This window comes from Thermobia domestica, chromosome 10, assembly GCF_964235325.1.
Source record: "Thermobia domestica chromosome 10, izTheDome1.hap1.1, whole genome shotgun sequence".
In the NCBI taxonomy this organism is placed as follows: domain Eukaryota; kingdom Metazoa; phylum Arthropoda; class Insecta; order Zygentoma; family Lepismatidae; genus Thermobia; species Thermobia domestica.
The window spans coordinates 14,084,414-14,090,413 of record NC_137463.1 but is presented as its reverse complement, the minus strand read 5'-3'; positions in this window follow the sequence as shown (position 1 = coordinate 14,090,413).

Sequence of the window (6,000 nt, the reverse complement as noted above, 5' to 3'; positions counted from 1 at the left end):
TTCGATTACAGCCTGCAGAACATACTTCAACCTAAGAACCCACCCACGCCGGCCGACACCCAGGAAGCTGTCTACCAGACAATAGAGGATATCCGTTCGAGGACGCACTTACAACTCCAAGTGAAGTCCAGCAGGTGATCCGACAACAAACACTCCACTGTGTCTCGGATCACATGACGCCTCAAACTCTTCGGAACATCCTAAGAAAGGCCCTGGTCTTGCACTGTAGAATATACAAGGCCATTTTACTCCTAGGATACTTCGAAGGCCTAAGAAATGACTTAATTATGCCATATGTTGGGGTTATTAATGAAATATTCGTTTATAAGATAACAATTAAATAGTGTGACTGGTATTTTACAAAATTGTCAAAAAGAAAGACAGAAAAGAAAACACCCCTAACAGTAAAATGCCCTTGCGGATATGCTCATAAAAGTGATTTATTAAGATACTAATAATATATTTAATTATGGAAATATGATTAAAATCGTGTGACTCGTTTTTGAGAAAGAGCTCCTTCGTGTCTAAGCGGTTACCATACGCGCCTTTGGCTTGGGAGGTCCGTCCGTCTCATATAGCCTAACTGCTAAAAGAGACGTTAAACTCAAAATCAACTCAACTCGTTTTTGAGAAAATTATCCGAAAAACAACTCATCTCCAAGAATAAAGTATCCCTCAAAGTTTTTTTTTTTCAGGACAAATGAGAAAATTATACAAAAAAATTCACCCCAACAGTAAACTACCCCCTTTTTTCTATGAGAAGTGTCTTATACCCCATTATGGGTCGATATTGAGAAATTGATTTATGAAATATAAATAAAATCATTAGAGTCGTTTTTGAGAAAATATTTTTTTTTTTTAATTATTTTCATCATCCAGTAAGGGTTGATAAGGTAACTTAGTCGTTATGTTTTCAATGTAAATTACATGTAATTCATGTCATGTAGAAAACCAGTTTCTTTTTACGGAAACGAAATAAACTATTTTTCTCTCTTTTTTTAAATAATAAAACCATTCAAAAGCAGAACACAAAATATAAAACTTCAAACTTGCTAGTTGCATCAATTGAAGCGAATTAAAAACTCTGAAAGTTTTTATTTTTTTAAAAAAAGGGTTATTCTAAAAGCGCGCCGGTTTTGTTACATCAAATTATGAACTTTATTTTTCCAAAACACACTAATAAAATTCATAAATATGTTCATCACACATTCCGATTTCAGGTATGGTGAATGATGTCGGGTATATGACCTCCTCTACTGTGCTGACATGCAATAACTCTGTTCATGAAATTCGTTATGGCTGCCTGACGAACAGCCACATTGTCACGAACCACCGCAATATTTTGCTCAGAACGATCACTACGATAAGGGCGCGATTTCTCTGTAACTTTGGGGGGCGGGGGCATTCAGATGCAGAAGGTATATATATGAGGATTTTAAGACAAATTGCGTTAAAATTATGCCAAATATGGTATATTCATAAATACAAAAGGGGACCCAAATGAGCTTTGGGAAGCCCGGGCCCCTCACGATAGGCACCCTTGCTGTTGAGCCCTTTTCAATAAACTTTTTCGTAAGTCTGCGAACTGTTGATTCATTTGGTGCCTCACTTCGCCCTAGAAACGCGCGAAGTCGCCTCAAAGTTCCTGCATAACTTTATCCGTGCTGAAGTCGTAGACGTATTCGGGACTTAGAAACCAGTGACATTTTGTTTACATAAGTATCTAAAAGATTGATTATACTCGTAGTTTAATGTCCCTTTCTATCACAATGAGACATGATACCTTACTCGGATTTCTATCCGAGGTAAGAACTGGTAACTGGAAACCGAACCTGGGTTCACACGCACAGAAAGCAAGTGTGTTGACCACTAGGCACGATTAACCCTTTAAAGTTATATATTCTATTTTTAGAATATTGGATAGTGTCTTTATTATTCGATTAGAAAAGGACCAATAAAACTTTTTACTTTTTTTTTTCAATCATAAAGGCATTGTAGAACACGTTACATATGGTTTCACGCCATTCTGCGTCTAGACATAGAAGGTGATGACGTCATAACTTACAAAAAATAAATTTTTGTTAGTCCTATTTTTATAATTTTTGGTGGGGTTACTTTTGCACCTAGAAGATTAAAATTTTGCATACACATTCAGTGTACACCTTAGTATTTTTCAGATCTCTGTGTTAACACAGCAAGGGTCCAGAGGGAAAAGGTAAAAATAAAAGGATATTTTTTAACAAAAATACCTTTTGTCCCGATTTTTCCGCCTCAGATACATGATTGAGACATGTAAATGGTACCGTTTGAAAGGCTGTTCTGTTCTGAAGACAATGATATACTAACCATGACACTAGGGTAGCTAGGGATGTCTCAGGAAATTTTACATTACATCCAGGTCTTTTGGAGTAATCTGGTACATTGTGAGTCTCATTGGTAAATATTTTCCCCGTCCTTACTAGGGATGGGCACGAGGGAGTTCTAGCCAGTTTTCTTTCAAACTCGACTCGACTCGAAACAGGTATCTTTGAGCTCCACTCGAGAACTCGGTTCGAAAACTTTCCTACAATTCGACTCGAATTCGAGTCGAGTTTCGAATCGAACTGAGCCAAAACGAGCTAAATCCTGTGTGTATCTTCAAGTACTCTCTTTAAGTATCCTACATAGAAAATATGATGATCAATGATACTACTACTACTACTACTACTACTACTACTACAATTTTTATTATTATTATTATTATTATTATTATTATTATTATTATTATTATTATTATTATTATTATTATTATTATTATTATAGCACCGTGTATAGCTATGAAAGATAGCGGTTTGTATTTGAATACTAAAAACTTGTTGACTACCGATCTCGATCGTCGGGAAGTCTTCGGGAGGCAAGGACATCGTTCATGAAGTTTTGGGTTTGTGTTCTGGAGGAACAAGTATTTGGGCTCAAGCCAAAACTGTTAAAAGTTATTTCTAGAGCGCCCACCAAACATATTCAAAACTGTTCGGCACGGGTTTAGGATTGTCAACGATTCGGCTTACATCTCATTCACTATCGAGCTGAATCGAGAAGTGAGCTGAGCCAATAGCTCATCCAACCGAGTCGGCTCGAGCCGATGGCTCAGCCGAACCGAACCGAACTGGTGGCTCATCCCAACCGAGCCGGTTCTAACCATAGCCTCAGTTGAGCCGAGTCGAACCAAGCCGATGGATTCGTTTAAATGGAGCTGGCTCGAGCCGATGGATCATCTGATCCAAGTCGGTGGCTCATCCCAATCGAGCCGGCTCGAGCCATCGACTCAATTGAGTCTAGCCGATGGCTCATTCCAAGCGAGCCGGTTGACATCACTACCCGGCTTGGGATTCTGTTTGAGCTCAAAAATTCGACCGTGCAGGTCTCAGCCTTGATGGCAAGAACTACAGTGTATACTTTAACGGTAAGAACTACACTGTTGATACTCACGACATTTGAGGTTTTCTCGTTATAAAAATCTATTGTCCTCTTGTTATCGAGACGAGACAAGATAAGGTAGTGTCCCCTGTCATGAGCAACACTGAAAGAATTACTGCTTACATTTCTCATGGCCTTTGCTTTCCAGTCTCATCGGGCAATGATTTCAAAACGAGTTAAAATTAAAACGAGCTAAACGAGCGAGCCATTTATCAAACTCGACTCGACTCGTGCCCATCTCTAGTCCTTAGAAGCTTGAAATTTTGTACACATATATAGTACACTCCTTACTATTTTTAGTGGATTTTGAGATCTGTGCGTTAATACAGAGGTTCCAGAGGAGCTCAAAATTCGAAAAGAAAAATGAGAAAAAAATCCAATTTCTCTCAAAATTTCCAAACTTAGGGACATGATAAAGAAATGTGAGTGGTACCGTTTGAAAGACTGTTCTATTCTAAAGAGAATGAGATACAAATCGTGATCGTAGGATAAATAGGAATGATGCTGTAGCTGTTTGACTGAAAGGTTATAATTTACCTTTTAAAAAGGCCAACATTTAAAACGGTTAATAAGCACGAAATGAATTGATATATGAGTCACAATAAGTACACATCATTCGCAAAGATAACTTATGTTAATCGAATGTGCGTGGTTACGAGCAATTGCTACATCCTCTCCACTCATCGGATTTAGCAGTTCATTTTTTTCTCTCTCTCCTCAGTGATGATAATGCAAGTATTTATAGACAGTTTTTTCAACAGAACTTCACAATTTTTTAAAAAAAAAGTAGAAGAAGAAGAAAAGAAACAGAAACAGAAAGATAAGACAGGAGAAAATGAAGACACGGGAATTACGTTAACAAATACAAAGAAGCTTATCGATCAATGCGTGAGTTTACTGATTTTATTTCTATATATTTATGCTTTCGCTGACAAAATTTCATAAGTATTAAACGAACTGTTTCTTCTACTATGTCACATTTAGGTTTCAAGTTGAATGTAAGTAATCATCTTAAGATGTCAGAATGAATACATTTTCTCAACACCCTGTATAAGATACAATCATCATCATCATCATCATGATACATATTCTGCCATTATTGTCAATTATCATCATCATCATCATGATACATATTCTGCCATTATTGTCAATTATCATCATCATCATCATGATACATATTCTGTCATTATTGTCAGGCAACTTGCCACAAATTGAGAAGCTTTCATCCACCATGGTCTTTGGCTAACCTCTTCGTCTCCTCGGAGGAATTTCGAAATACGCAAAGACAACGTCTGTTATCCGATCCACCTCACAAAAACTCTATTAAGCGTTAGCATATACAACTCATGGAGACATGCTGCCTATGCAAAGGGAAAAGTATCGGCCGTGCTTCGCATTCAGAGGAGATAGTGTAGGGTTCGACAATCCATCCATCAAATCTCCACGAAGTTAGTTCGGAAAGCTGACCGTGAGTTAACATTGCCCTGCTCAACAGTCTGGAATATTCTTCGTAAGCGTTTGAAATTTCAGGCTTGCAAGCTGTAACTTGTGCAGGCACTCACTGAAGATGACAAAAAACTCTGCACTGTCTTCAGTGTAAACAAGTTGGGATTTCTGGAAAATCATAATTTTAGGAACTGAGTAGTCTTCAGCGATGAGACTACCTCAGCGCCAAAGTCAACAGGCATAATGTTCGAATCTGGGAGTCAAAACATCCTTGGCGAATCATTGAGCATGTCAGAGATTCACCAAAGTTGAACGTCTTTGCTGCGATGTGCAGAACGAAGCTTTATGGACCATTTTTCTTTGCACAAAGAATTGTAACGGTACACTCATATCTTGACATGCTCCAGATGTGGTTGATACCACAACTTGAAGAGTACTCCCCAGATTTCATTTTCCAACAAGATGGAGCTCCACCTCACTTCAATAATGACGTAGAGGGTACCTGAATGAATGAACATCTCCCACAATGTTAGATAGGTTGCAGTGGTCTTGATGATAAAGCGTTGTTGAGGTAGTCCCCGAGGTCTCCAAGCATGATACCATGAGACTTCTTTTTATGGGTCTTCGTCAAAGCTCGTGTCTTTGTCCCATCATCGCCTGTAGATCTGACGTAGCTGCGAGAACGGATGACAGAGGCTTTGCTGCCGTTACAAGATACATGTTGATTCGAGTATGGGAGGAAATGGACTATCTCTAGTGGCACCCATATTGAATCTTTGTAAGGTAGGTAAAAAATAAAATAAATAAATAAAACCTTTGACATATACGTATTATCTTGCTTTTGGTATATAAAGGATTCTAATCAGTGGTCGAAGTGAGATGGTATACGGTGGTATGCCATACCGCCTCTGTTTTTTCAGTGATCAAGACATACCGTTACTGGAGAATATAGATGCTAAACACCTTTAATAAATCCATTTTATAAACAGTAATTTACGAATAACTTTACAAGTAAAAAGATTTTATTTCTTACGTAGATATAATATCTAAGTTAAGAACACAGACATTATTGTTATCCTTTTCCTAACTTTTGTTTTT